At 44.4% G+C, this 15,205-nt stretch overlaps 1 long non-coding RNA gene across 2 annotated transcripts; it reads left to right on the top strand.

The window, feature by feature from the left end:
* The first annotated feature begins 10,495 nt into the window (after positions 1 to 10,495).
* Positions 10,496 to 13,839, top strand: LOC124667968. Of its 2 annotated transcripts, XR_006991504.1 has the most exons (8): positions 10,496 to 10,744; positions 10,889 to 11,037; positions 11,109 to 11,173; positions 11,282 to 12,502; positions 12,790 to 12,946; positions 13,094 to 13,223; positions 13,526 to 13,579; positions 13,682 to 13,839. It is a non-coding gene; the product is annotated as an uncharacterized LOC124667968 (long non-coding RNA). The 2 variants fall into 2 exon arrangements; XR_006991503.1 differs by having other exon boundaries at positions 13,526 to 13,839.
* Positions 13,840 to 15,205: the final 1,366 nt, after the last annotated feature.

Here is a 15,205-nt window from a genome sequence, read left to right as displayed (position 1 = left end):
ACTCATCTGTTAAACCTTATAAATATTCTTTGGCTCCCTTGTGTCGAATCAATAAATTTGGGTTTTACTTCCCTCGAAGACTGTTGCGATCCTCTATACTTGTGGGTCATCACACAGCTGCCGCCGAAGGAAGTACATGCTCTACAAGGACACCGCCGGAGGTACATCCCAGCCGGGTCAAAGATTACATCATCGCCTTCCTCATCGTGGTGATCGTGAGGATCTTGTTCTTCTGAGTGGTCTCTGATCATATGTAACATGCTATGGCATGGTAATCTCACTCTATTTGGATTGTGATAAGGATATGGAACTGTGATTTGAGCAACCAAACAACTGATTACTGTTTTTGTGTGTGCAAGTTGGGCTAGAAACGAGCAACCAAATGATGGGGCATGGGTTTCTTGTCCGGCGCGTAAAAAGCCACATAGACTACCAAACGATCCGGCTTTCATGGCTCATGGCCCGTTCGCGACGCGCATGTGAGCTTATCTCGCTAGCGCAGTGAGCCACAGATTAAATGCAGGCTACCAAACGCACCTCAGAATGAGAGTATTCCTCTAGATCTTTTTTTCCAGCTCTCCTTATGCATCTAGTCAACCGAGCGCTTAGAGTAGAGTATTTGTGCGATAGTAGAGAGGGCAAAAGTAATCTCTACTATTAAGAGCAAACTGGTGAATGCCTGGTGTCACATTTTCAGGATGGACAATAATACCCCGCGGTTCTTTTCTCTCTTATCTCTTTATCCAACCGCAACACACTTCCCCTAAAGATTTGGGGCTGCTAGATATCCCTTCCTTGAATCAAGGGATTTGTTACATGGACACATTTCAAGATCAAAGATAGAAAAACTAAGCGTCTCAATTCTCTACTCCACCTCCAACATGTCATGAGATCCAAGCAAAAAATGATTTATGTCTATGTGAAGCACGCCATCTGCCTCGAGCTCCGCCATGAACGTCAAGCAGTTCCCCAATAATAATCGTCGATTACTACACCTCGCCAACGAAGCGCCGCCGGCCCCAACTACGCCCTTCGATGTCGTCCCGCACCGCCCTCCACATCCACGCCGAATCCATCTGCCGTGGGCTCTATGCAAGGGCGCACGACTGCCCACCCCGCCTTCCTGCTCTTGACATCGACAGATCCCGACGCCTAGAACGGCGGTGACCTGCACTCGAGCGCCCGCCTGCTCATGGTCAGCAGCACCGGCCGCGTCGCCGGCTCCATGGCCACCATACTTTCCAAACTCCACCCCGACGTAAACATCCTCATCGGCGGCAGGAACAGGTAACTTCCACATCGGTGATTTCAGCTGCACCCTGTATGTTTGAAATGGGAGCCTTTAGTTTCAGGATATAAGTAAATTGATACATTTGAACGACCAATGCAAACACGTGTTGTTTATTTTTATCTGGAAGTGTCAGGGACATGTACTTGCTTTTAAATTAGCTAGCCTGTGTTTGTTTGTGTTCTGATTTGCCTGGGGGAAAGGCGAATCTTTGATACAGAATTTCTGGAAAAAAGATACGACGGCTGGAGGAAGCACTACATGGTCAGTAATGCAAAAAAAAACCACTGATACATCATTTCTGATTTATACTTCGGTTCCTATCTTTCATGCATTTATCAAGGCAAATTTGTGTGCAACCGTAGTTGATGGATGGTTTTCGGCTATTGATTTTTCCTGATACGCCATGACAAAAATATAACTGAATATATGCAGGTTTTATCTCCTTTGACACTTTTCATGTTTACTGATGTAACGGCTGATTGTCATGTCCGTCTATATAATGTTAGCATGAGTAAAATTCTTTATTACTTACTCAAATAAGAAGCAGATTTGAGTAAACGACATGGCCTCTATGTTGCATTACTCAAAACTTATCCTGGTTTTGTCCTGTTCGACATGAGGATCTAGGAAATGCAATTCATTGGTCAGACGATCCAATCTTTTGTATCCAGCGGCCTCAATCTCTCATGTATGTGCTCTATCTCTCCTTTCTTTCTACTGCCATCTATCTTTGTTTCCATATTATATTACGCCTTGTGGCCAAATATATTGAGAAGGTGTAATTTATTAGATATCAGCTTTGTGGCTTTGTACTGAGATAGTAGTTCGCCTGTCTGTCCCATGTTTCTATGCTATATAGCACTTTACAATGAAATCGGGGGCTTTGTCTGTTTTCTGTTTGTCTGATTTCATTTGCAATGAAATCGAGGGCTTTGCCCCTCAATTCGAAAAAAGAGCATTTTATATTATTTTCTTTCATATTTGTATCAATAGTGCATCGAACAGATATTCAGTGTCTATGATTCATGCCATATAGCATTTACACTCATTTCCTTCTTCAGTCTATACTCTATGGTAAAGATGTAAATGACAGAGCATGTTCTTATCAGTATATCCACGATCATCTCTAAATGAATGTGGATGGATCAGGATAACTATTGACATATTTCATTTATGATAGTCCCTCATACACCATGTCCTTGCACGTCTTTCTGCTAGAGCTCTGCAGTGAGGTGAGTCAGCCAGCACCCGATCAGGCAGGGTGGCCACAATGTGTTTTAGTTTTACTGATTTCCATTGTATTGTAGGCGTTGATAAGAAAAAACTGGAGAATGTATACAATGCGATCGTGGTTATGCTTAATGCATTTTTTAAATATCTTTTAGGCATGTAGTACCGTCAGGGAATGAAAATGTTTTGAGTCCTTGAGGATTGGCATGTCCAATTCGAATCTTATCCGTGATCTGTAGGGTTTTACCTCTGGGCATTTAACTAGGGTCTTTTTTTCCGGATCTTCTGGTGCCATTTGGATATAATTCATCCATGGATCGATATTGTGAAAATTATCACTTGGTGTGCATTACCAATTCACATTGTTTTCAGCTTGTTGTGAATTTCCAAATTGTTGTGAAAAGTGACCTTTGAATCTGCTAGGCACACCTGAACTCAACTATTGAAGTTTGAAGCACCAATTCCCTGACATTTGTTTTTCTCTAAACACTGACAAGATGAATATTCCTGCATGCTCAGCCATGTAGCAGAAAAAAAACCTACTTTTTCATATTGTAAAGACTTAATTCTTGTTGTCTCGGATATCAATGGTTTTGTTGGTTGATGTCTATGGTTTTGTTAGTATTATCAGGAGGGTCAGTGGATTGATACTTCAAAAATAGGAACAGAGCTATTGTTATCAGCTCCTAAATTCTGATATTTTTTTGTTGGAGTTGCAACTAATCCATTCCAAAAGTTTCTACCACATTTCCTCTTGAACTGGTTAATTTGGTTTCTGTAGTGCACAACGTCATGGGGCTCAAGGTAACATTATCAAAGTACAATATTGCTATATTGGTGAAGTTCTGTTGTTCATGCAGTTCGTGCCCACATAGCTTGTTTAAACAAGAGAAATTTATACTATAGTTGCAGCTAGAATTGTGTAGATTTGACAGATGAAAATGAAAAAGGCGTCACATTATGAGGTCTGGAGAAGAGTATTTCTAGGCAGTCTTTCCCTTAGTGACGTGTCGGGCATGCTGAGCACCATGACCGCCGCCTCGACCGCCACGCAGAACTGCTGGGAGAGATGTTGTCGGGCATGCTGAGCACCATGGCCGCTGCCTCGACCCCCATGCAGAACCGCTGGGAGAGATGCAGGGGAGCAGCTGGACGCGTGTCACGCCTCGGCTCACCACGCGTGTGTTGACCTTGGCCCACCCCTATTCGCCGGCCGCGCGTTGGCAGCCACAACGGCTTTTTTACCGCGAAGGTGCCCTGAAGGTGGGGCATCCGCGTGAGGCTGGAGGTCGTCATCGAAGAAGGGGATTGACCTTGCGGGAAGGAGATTGTCGTTTGAAATATTGAATTTTTGCGGGCATTTTGCAAAAAATTAGAAAGTTAACATCTACGCTTGGAATGACATGCAAGGTTAACAGTGAGTGAGAAGACGAGCACGACTATGTAAGATGAGCAAGTGACTCAAATGAACACTAAGCCGTTTCTAGGTACCATACATCATGTATTTCTAAGGTCGATGACCATATCAATTTTCCTCTCTAAGTTGTGGTACCACGGATGCATTTTACTCGAGAAGAAAAATTTCAAAACCGTGGCAACGCACGGGCATTCAACTAGTTATTCTCCTAGCCACGCAAGAGCAGAATTAGTGATGGAACAACATAACGCATACCACTACTGGCGAAAAACATACACGCGCAAATGTGCATCTCCAACGGTTTCCAATACATGTTTCGTTTCTTTATCAAAAAACATGCAAATAGCAAAAACGTGTAACTAGCAAGAGTTTCCGTTAGAATTGCATTTTCTCAAGAAATGTGCAATTGATGGTGGTATTCCATTAGGAGTTGCCATCTATCTATCTATTATATTATTAAAACAACAAACAACCAACGGTATGGATTAGCTTGGCAGAATCAGATTAAAAGACAATGGTCAAGATTAACTTCGTGACGTCGGCTATTGTAGATTTGAATGTGCGCATGGACCGTGTCCTTCTCCACCACGTTTGAAACGACGGAAGGAAAATCCTCCACGCCTCCACTTATATCTAAACAAATTCTGTTTCTTTGGATGCGAAAAATCTTTGGATCAACTCTTTCGATGTGGTAACAGCCAATCTCAACCTACAAAAGCTCTCAGCAAAAACTCTTATCTCTACCAAAAGAAAGCTCTTATCTCTCTGGCCATATGAGGCATTATTTATTCGTGCGGCTCGCCCTGATCAACCCGGCGGCGATTCAACATGGAAGCTGTGACGAAGAAGTGTATATCTCGAGGTTGATCGGTCTGACCTTTATGGCAATTGCAACTACCCTGTGTTTATAGAAATTGAGCGGTTGTCGTCTTCAGTGGAGATCGTCAACGCCGGCGGCCGGGCGGGTCGCTCTCAGTGATCCAACGTTGGCGTCTTTAGCAGATATCACGTGCAGCCGTGTGGGTGGTTCTCTAGCGGCCGGTGTTTCCTCTTCATTCAGGCATGTAAAGATTGCTGCTCACCCTCCAGCTTGATTACACGACTGGTAATCTTGCCCTTCATCGTCCTCTCTAGCAACAACAAAGGTAGTCGTTTTGATCCGGAGAAGGCAGCGTACCCTGTCCACTAGAAAGCCTCCGATGAGCTTGACACGATAATGGGGAGCTCGCACCAACGAAGCTAGCTGGAGGGGAATAGTCGATCGAACAGCAATCTTGCTCCACGGAGCTAACGAGCACACAAGGTCCAGGATCTACCTCAAAGGTACTAGACAAGTCTGTATATCGATATCAATCTGGTGTGAACTGTTAAGCAACGATGCCTGAAGACCAGGAGGCGGCTTGGATGGAAAGACAGGTGCGACCTTCGACGACGGCTGTGTCCTCATGCACGCTTCGAGATGATGCCGGCGTATGCTACATGCTGCGCACGCCCACGGCGCGTGGCACACAATATCAGTCATGCAAGCGATCCGTAGCTGTGCTGACTCCGCTCTGTATATTGGATTTGCAGCAAATTTGCACGGAACTGCTGGGGACGTCATCGTGTTGGTGGCCATGTCATATTGAACTCGATGCTGGCGCTGCATGGCGAGATCTCCCTATGCAGGATCCTCCGAAGAAGGAAGCCGGCCGTGTCGCAGCGGATCCGTCCGTTGCAGTACGTACCTACAGAGTTCATGCATGTAGCATGCATGGGACGTACAGCCCCAACACCATGTCAAGGAATAGTCTCAGTAGGGAGCACGACTGATCAATCGATACGTGAAAGCAGAGGGGCGCTTGATAAAAGATCGGAGGTTGCAGTTGGTGCTTCGTGTGCAAGAGGACGAGAGACCGAGGCAGGGGACCGGTTCACGCATGGTGGTGGGTCGTGACCGGCACGAGGAGGAAGATGAAACAAACTCAACGTGTAATTATCGTGGAGTTAAGCGTCGTCTTCAGAAGCTGCTGCTGGTATGCTGATTACAAGCGCGTTGACATATTCCAACCTGGTAGCGTGCTTATATCTGTTTGTGAGATATTTGAGTGTGTTCTAAATTTCTAGATATGGATGCTCGCTTGGGATCATTTTATGATGAAACAATTCAGCGTATTTCTTAATGATTCTAAACCTGGCAAAGTTATTGCTTGAGTGGTGACACACAATTAATTGCTGGAGTTTGAGGAAAGGAAAAAACGTTGCATGTTTGAATCACCTACAGTATATCACATTATAGAACAAGGAAGAATAAACAATGAAGCTTTTTTTGACGCTACATTAAAAACAATGAAGTTAATCGTGTTTAGTATCTATAACATGTGTAAAATGTTTTACCACATAAAAAATGAAAAATTATCTAATACATGTTTCATCTTAATTCTCATAAATTCTTACTAAGTGTAGTATAAAGAAGAAGAAGGGGAATATGATATATATATTTAAAGTACCAACAAATATTATTACTAGCCGCGCAATTTGCGCGGGCAACTCAGCTAGTTTTCTTTAAAACACACAATTACAAACCGGTTTTCAACAAGTTATTTTTTCTCTAGACAAGTACAATTCCAACCAGTTTTCGATAGGTGTTGCACTTTCTCAAGAAGCATGTAAGTAGCAAGTGGTATTCCAAAATGAGTTGTATTTCTCTCATGAAATACGCATATACCAACCAATCGATACAATTAAATTGCATTTTTCTCAAATGAAAAAAAGTTCAACTCCATACTGTGTAGTTGCACTTTCCTTTTCTTCAAGAAACATGCGATTAGTAAAAGGTTTTTTTTTTTGCGGGGGCAAAAGGTCTATTGAAGGAGTTGATTTGCTGTAAGAAAATTTTCCATTTTTTGAGTGCGGATTTTGTACATCCACACATGGGTGTGGATGTACTCTGTACCGTTAATGAGTTTCTTGAGATTCACGTTGCGGCTGGTAACCTGGTCATTTTTTACATTCCATTCCTCATTTTATCAGTGATATCCATCTGTGCTTTTCTCCTCTTTTCCTCCGCGTGACCCGGCGACAACCTAGCCTTTATCCATGACCGTAGTGGAGAGCCGCCCTGGGGGCTCCATTTTCCCTTCTCTCATCAAGTTCCTTTGCCAATTTTCTCGTTATCGCGGTGGTCGGCGGCGGCCATTCTCCCCGTCGCGGCGCGGAGTATACCCTTGCAGCGATTAAGCATGTCGCGCCCAAGCGGGCGTTGGTGCGTACGAAGCCGGCCGCGCCCAAGCGAGCGCCAGGCGGAAGAAGCCGCCACACTCATCGGTGTGGATGGGAGCCGGGGCGGCGGCCCCGGCCAGCGAAGTGATGAGGCTGCCCAGCGCGGGTGGCGGGCGATCTGACGCGTGTCTTGGTCTGGCCTGATGGGGACGAGTTGATGCCGGTGTTGCTCCGGCATGGTATGAAGCTGGTTGTCATTCTGGTGACTGCGGTTTGCCGATGATGTTTCCGGTACACGTGCAGTTCCTATGGACGAAAGTCCTGCTCGACATCTGTGTTGACGCCGGTGACGACAACACCTCCGACTGCAGTTTCCCTGGACGAAAGACCTGCTCGACGTCTGTGTCGACGCGGGTGACGACAGCACAAATGGAGAAGGGTACAGGACATCGCAAGAACTTCTCTGCCAGCTAGAGGTAATCATCTTGCCTCTTCTCTGAATATTTGGTAGTTTCATTCTGTTCATTCCGATCATTGCCCAAAAATAATCTAATCTAACAAAGCTGAGATGTGTGTCACTTGAGTTAGGTAAACTCGTATTTGAGCACATCACGACTGAATAATCACCGAGAGACGATCAGGCAAACCAAGGCGCTTGCATGAATTTGCCGATGTATGTTCTTGATCCTTACCTCCAGCAGACCGAAGTAGCAAGGCTGGAGTGCGAGCATGATGACACTGTTATCGCCAGATTTTAGCCAAATCAGAAGATGGGCCGTGATTGAGATGGGCTTGCAGGATATGCACATAAAGTGTTTCTGAATCGGCCTCGTGCGAGAATTTGGGCTAGATTGCCCGTATATTTGTACATTATGGTAGATCGTGTTTTAGTTTAGAATTAAGAGATAGAGTTTGGTTCGTACACAGTTAGGTTTATTCCAAAGATAGAAAGTCCACGGACTATAAATATGTACCTAGGGTTATTGAGAAAGGAGGACGATCACGTTCACAACAAACACAATCTAGGCGCATCGCCACCCCTTGTTTCGAGGGTTTCTTCCGGGTAAGCGTCATGCTGCCTAGATCGCATATCTAGGCAGTATCAGTTTATTCGTTGTTTTGTGTTGCTCGTACTGAAGCCTTGTTGATGGCGAGCAATACCGTTATCATAGATGTTTTTGGGCTAGCATCGATACTTTTCTGACATGTTTGCTTAGTTATGCGGCCCCTAAATATCTAGCTGCCTTTGCACCTATCCTGGGTGTAAGGGCAGCATCTTGCTTGGACTTTATTTAGTAGATCTGATCTGTTATGGTTATTCCTTGTTCTCCAAGGATTAGTTTGATATCCGCATGGTTAGGCCTTGCAAACGGGTTGAACGATCCAGTAGTGCGTAAGGTATGGTTTGCCGATCCAAGAGGGGTTGTTCCGGGAATCGACTTTGTGTTGGTTTTTAGGCCTCTTCTATGATTAGTTTTCTATTATCTTTCGTATCTGCCAGGCTCAACTACGTGTAGGACGTTCCAATTATGCGGTGAAAGCCCTAGACTGTCGTAGATTGGTTTAACTTGGTATTGATCAAGCAGGATCCCCATGTTATCGTAGATCCAATACGAACCATGGATGAATCGGCTCTTTGAGCCGATTCACGATGGTAACTCGAGAGCCGATCGAGGCTCGAATTTAATGTTTACGTGTCCGCCATGCGAGAAACTAATCGAAGCAATCCATCACCTTCCCGGCTAGGTATAGGTCGGGTGGCACGCCCTCGCAACAGCCAGGACGTGTGCCGGAGCTTTGCGGGCCGTCGCCCGAGGGACCAGGACCCACCAGCAGTTCTGGGAGCCTCCCGGCTCTTCGTGTTGCTCGTCGCTGCTCGCCGGTGGGTTTTGGCAGGCAACAGACACCATGGACTGCCTCCATCAAGCTCTCTTCGATTGCAAAGATGCATGGATCCAGGTCTGGGAAGTGTACCACCATCACTGGCGCTACAACCATCTCATTGCATTTGTTTTGCTACCATCCGGCTTGTAATCGAACTGGTAGGATTGCTAACTAAACCATTTCTGTGTTTGGACCATTCTATGTATGGCTATTTTGAGTGTCTTACACCAAACTGTTGGTGTATTTAAGGATTTGTTAAGTGTTCGCTTCCATAATGGTGTGCTTGACCATATGCAGATCTTTATGTAGGTGTTCCATTTTTTTTTTTTGATAAACCTGGGCTGAAGAGGAAGCTACATTACACCGCGCCTTGGATCCATTTCCATTAAGAATGTGCCTAAACCACATTTGATCTGCCGTGGAATACAACCTATTTTGATTTTAAAACAAACACTGCTGAAAGCATTCCATGGAAATGATCCTAAAACATTCCAAACCAAGATGGCTCTAACCTGACCAAAATGTGGTGCCAGATGACTTCGATCCCCAAATTCGAGCAAGTTGGGTACATGTTGCATTCAGTAATGTACAAGAACGGCTTTGCACTGGAGAAAAAATGGTAGCACTACAAGGGACCAGAACATGAACAGAAAAGTGTAGGACACTATTCTTAAAGATAACATTGCTGCACGGTAGAAGCTCCATCCAGACCACCTCACTTCCGCACCGTCCGATCAAATGATGTGGCTTAATCCTGCGCGTCCGTTTCGGGTCTGGTGTCCTCTTGGCCGTCCGATCGTCCCAGTTTTACTGCTCATGTGGTCCGCGCCGTCCATTTTTTACGGGGCCTGCTTTACTGAGGCGTGGCCGCACGGTGTTTGGTCAGGGAACCAGGGGCAAAATCGACTTTTCACCTCTCATTTCGTCCTTCCCCTGGCTTTCCGTACGTGCGTGGCGACCGGCGACGCGCCGCCGGGTACCATCGCTACAGCCACCGGCGTATCCATGGGCAAGGAGGTCCCGCGTCTCTCGCCGCCACCAGAACCCTATCCTCTCCCTTCTCCTCATCTCTCCCGTGGTGTGGCGGCGGATGGCTAAAGATCTCCTAGGGTTTCTCGCGGGGAACGAGAAGGAGTCCTCGGCTCCATGGCGACAGGCAGCAGCGGCGCTCGCCAGCAGGTACGCCTCCTGACCTCCCACTGCCCCTTCTCTGCTCTCTCTCCCTCCCGTCTCACCTCCCCATCTTCTTGCGGCGTCCAGGCGCGTGTGTTTCGGCGATGGCGACCATGGATGAAGGGGGCCGCGCGGGGTGGCTGAGCAGTCATTGGTCGCGGCTTCTTCTCCCCCCGAGCGCGGACGCCAGCAACGGAGGAGCAGCCAAGCAGCCAGGGGCAACTACAGCGTGCTCCTCCTCTACCCTGAGCCCTAGTGGGAGTATCGCAGCGGTGGCCTCGCCGCTGCCGACGGCGCGAGCCACAACCATGGCTGCTCCGGACCAGTGGTTCCATGGCGCCGATCTGGAGTGCGAGGGAGGCAGAGAAAGTGAGGCCTCGAGCTCCTCCGCACCATCCTCTCCCAGAGCTTCTTCCCCGACGCCATTTTTCCCTTTCCCAAGATGCACTTCCTCCATCTTGTGTGTAAAGGTGGCCATCACGCACAGATGGACATGGCTAGTGTGTGTAGAGCTGCTCCATTGCTCAAACAAATAGTCCCAAGGCCAGGTGAGCTCCTTCTTTTGATTTGGCCTACTGCTGACTAGAATTATCATGCATAGTTTGCTTGAGCTGTGCACATTTTTTCCTCAATTTCTGTTCTGACTTTGAAGATCGCATGATTTGACATGGCAGTTGATTTTTCTGTTTCAGATATATGATACTGGGGGTATTTAGGGGCCATCTGGATCTTTCACTGTGAATAACGTCCAACTGTTTGCTGGCTATGTTCTGGTATTGGTTCATTTATGGAAGGGTCCAACTCCAAAGCATTGTCTGTTGGTGATGAAGTGAAATACATGGTAACATATTATGCTGATAATTTTTTGTACTGAATCAAGCAACCTGTGACACTTGCTAAATCAAGTTGCAGTATTTGTTTTACTCTTGGTAGAGCAGCTGGAGGAGGGCTGCAGCAGGAGTGTGCGAATCTGCAAGGTCTTGTTCTGATGCAAATTTTTCTATTACTTTGAATGCCCATAAAGTGTGAGTGAATCCAGTCTGTTCTTTTTGCTTGCAAAATTCTGATGTTGATGCTTATGTTAGGCTGTGCACGAGCTCGAGGACGGCGCTGATGGGTCAGCCAACTCCCGCGGCAGATATTTCTTGGATGGGCTCTGTGGATTTTGTGTTCTGCTACTGCCAGGTTTAAATGGGAGTTGAGAGTACCATGTGCGGCATCAACCAAAGTGTTTACTTTTTCTTTGTTCTCAAGAAATCAAGTGAGGAACTAATCTTTCTTTTGCTTCTTTCATAGTATTGAGTGTTACATTTTGTATTGTGCTGAAGTTGATCCAATTTCAGCACCGCTCCTCCAGTTCTTGATAGCAGGAGAGTTCTCTTCTCACCCTATGTCAAATGCTTTTATTTTCTGGCGAGATTGCAATGAAATATAAATTGGATACCTCGCTGACCACATCGCCTTCCGTTTGCCTGCTCTGCCATGCGAACACTGGCTCTGCGTGGTGGCCACTGCAAGGTTTTGAGGCTGGTTGAGGTTTCATACATATTTTCTCCTTCCCGTTGTTGATCCAAGATTCTGCTGTTCTCGAGCCCGAGTGATGGCTACTGATGGGAGAAATATAGATTTTTTAAACAATACATCAACACATTATATGCCCAAAATGTCATTCTATACCTCGTGCATTTACAAAGTATGCAATGCAAAATATTTGCAGTATACTTAGGAGGTTTGATTGATGGAGAATTCAGGTTGTTAGCATGCACTTACATGTGAACAGAATCATTAGACTGAAAATTTATTTACTTTCTTGCATTGTTAATTGTTGTGGTCAATTGTATCCCCAAACTAAGGACTTAATTCCATGTTTACCTTCAGCCTAAATGTTGTCTTAATTATCTGAAATATCATATGATGTTTATGCTTAGGACATAGATTATTACTGATCATTTTATCACCCATGTTTAACCTACCTACAGGGATGACTTGCTTGTATATTGCATTGCTTCTTTTGATTATGTGGCTAGCATTTATCATATAGTGCATCTTTCAGTTATATGGCTTCCATGAGCAAGGTGCTATTGCCAGGTAGATGAAGGATTCATTCATGGGAACAATAATGGTTCTCAGATTTAGAGTCCGTGTTTGCTGTCCATCGTGTATAGGTTTATATTTTTTATGGTATCATTTCTGGACCTTGTTTTTGAATGTACCATTCTAGACCTTCTTTCTTTGCAGGGGTTGGTTATGTTCAATCCGGGGTTTCTTCATGATTGTGCTTGTTGGTCACCTGCCATGTCTGTTAGGTAGTTATTTTTGTTGGCCTAACTGTGTTACTTATATGCTATGCTGATATTTCCCTCTTGCCTTCTTATCATGTTATCTCCACATATTTTGCCAGCTATTGATTTGCTAGCCAGTTGGTAGTTTTAGGGTGCTACATCCTGCGGCTGTTCTTGGTTGTTACTTTTGCCTTATTATATTTAAAAAATAAAAGGGAGTTACCCAACATACATTTTTTCTGATCTTGGCCTTTAATCTAGATTTCTCGAAATTTGTCAGCATCTACTAATTCATATTATTTTCTTTTCAGTTGTAGTGGTGCAAGCTCTGGCTCAGAGGAGGTGTTCTGATGGCCTGTGGCATATTTCACCGAGGAGGCTCATCAGCATGAGTTTCAGGAAGAATACAGTGCAAGTGAGCTTTACCTGGCAAGTTCATGACTCATGAGCAAGAAATTATGGTTTGAGGTGATTTTACTGTTTCTCTAAATTTTCTCATTGGTATATCCAGGAAGGACTAATCATAGCATACTTAATATTGAAATTTATTTCACACACATTTTTAGCATCAAAGATCTTGAATTATTGTTATTCTCACATGTTATCACTTGTCAGAATATACCTTTCATATTGAAGAGGAGGTGCCATCTGGTTGCCGGTAACTGCGTGTTGAATCTTCTGCTGGTCATATCCTCCTACAACGATTCTCCAACCCCTCATTCCAATGATCCTCATCTCAGGCAAGGTGTGTTTGCTCTCTGTCCTAGCTCTCTTTTGTTTTAGATTTGGATCTGAAAATAGAAGGCTACTAGCTGTAATTTGGTGCACTGAGAATGAAAAATAGGGATAAGGTTCTCCTAGCTCTCTTTTGATTTACGTGTGGATCTAAAATACTGGGCTATTAGCTGTAATTTGGTGATGTAAGAATGAACATAGGGGTAAGGTGTCCTGTGTTAGTACCTAACTTGGTGTGAAATCTGGTTTGTTCTAATCCGTAATGGTCTATTGTTGCTGATTTGTCATTTCTCTAAATTTTTATTGGTTCAGGTGTGCTAGGGAAGAAGATGAAGTTGTATAGAATATTGGACCCAATTGTGGCAGGTAATGGCTAGAATATTGTCAGATCTGAACCATACTGAAATTTAGGGATCTTTTTCTAGGATGCATGTTACATTGGTTGAAATGGCAATCTAAATTTTGCAGGTTACCATCTTTGAGTTGAATATAAATTAATAGAGGCAGCTTCTTGATATTAAATTTTAAGAAGTGGAAAAATTTGCTCATGTTTTAGAACAATAATAGGTTCAGTGTAAGCTAGAAAACATAGTATGCCAATGGAATGTCATATTTTAAGTAGCAGCATCCGAGAGTGTTACGCTTATCCGCCCCGCTTGCGTATCCGCTGCCAACGCCGCGGGGCTGACAATGGCCAGCCTCACCGCTCTCCAGGCCCCCAAGGCCATCGGCACCAAGTCCGACGGCACGGGCAGCGCCAGCAACATCCTGATCAGAGCGGCGTCCAGTGGCATCGGCACTTACGCCGTCCAGCTCGCCAAGCTTACTCTGATCCGGCAACAGAGAGCGGAAGATGTAAAGAAGCGCGAAAAGGAAATGGTTGGTACACACCCTTTGCTACTGCTAATTAATAACACTAGATGACCCGTTGCGCTATCGCGCAAACTACATAATCAAGGAAAAATTAAAATTATAAATTTTAGCTTATTTTAGTATCAATAATTAGCTTGAAATTTAACTGCTTTAGTATAATTGTAGACACACCATTCTATAAAGATGCTGCAGTAAGATATGATAATTCCAGCACAAAGGCAGAAGCGAAACAGTAGCTCATATAAGTACTTTTTAAGGAAAACCCCAAGACCATAATACTGAAGTTCGAATACAATTGTATGGTGTAGCAAGCACAACCAGCCATTTTCAAATAAAGGCAAAACTTATAGGATTGCAATTCTTCCATTTATTCATTTCATCCGTAAATTTCATTTTTTGTGTGTGGTGTCTCTCAATTCATGAAAGTGCAATAATATGATAATACCGTCGAAGCTGAAAGGAAAATGCCAGAGTCAAGATCGTTTTATTTGCAAATCAAGGTTTAGTTTTCATAGCTATAGTTGTATCCACATTTTTAGTAAATATATTTCACCAAGGTATGAAAATATGAAATGTTTTGTGATCACGTGTTTACTTGCCCAGGAATTAGTAGGTTAGACAGATTTCCCTCTTTTCGGAAACGGGGTAAGATTGCATGTTGATACTTTCCTATAACGACCTTTAAAATGTCAATGCTTTTCATTTGGATCCAAATATCGCACGAACATGCCAAATATGTGACACCGACACGACATCATCTCAGCCACGATTCCAGGAAGCAACAACCATTATTTTTTCATTAGAGTTTTGCAAAAGATTGAATTTTTATTTTTTTGAACAGGAATGGCCTCAACAGGCTTCATTTATCACAGGCGGTTACACACCATATTTACAAACTGGACCCTGAGTAAAAGAGAAAGTACATGCAACCATTGGAAATAAGCAAAACGAACCCTAGAAATATACAACAAAAAACAATTAGGTCCTTGGTCTCCGCCGACGATGCAAGACCTCCCGCCACGGCCTTCCCCACCAGCTCCGGGGACGAAACCGCTTGGAGCAGGAAGGAAGTGGAATGTCGTCGCTAGATCTTGAGAGAGCATCCGATGGAGGTTGAAG

Source organism: Lolium rigidum, chromosome 6 (assembly GCF_022539505.1).
Source record: "Lolium rigidum isolate FL_2022 chromosome 6, APGP_CSIRO_Lrig_0.1, whole genome shotgun sequence".
Classification (NCBI taxonomy): Eukaryota; Viridiplantae; Streptophyta; class Magnoliopsida; order Poales; family Poaceae; genus Lolium; species Lolium rigidum.
The sequence above is the reverse complement of the archived record's forward strand: the minus strand, read 5'-3'. Positions and strand labels throughout refer to the sequence as shown.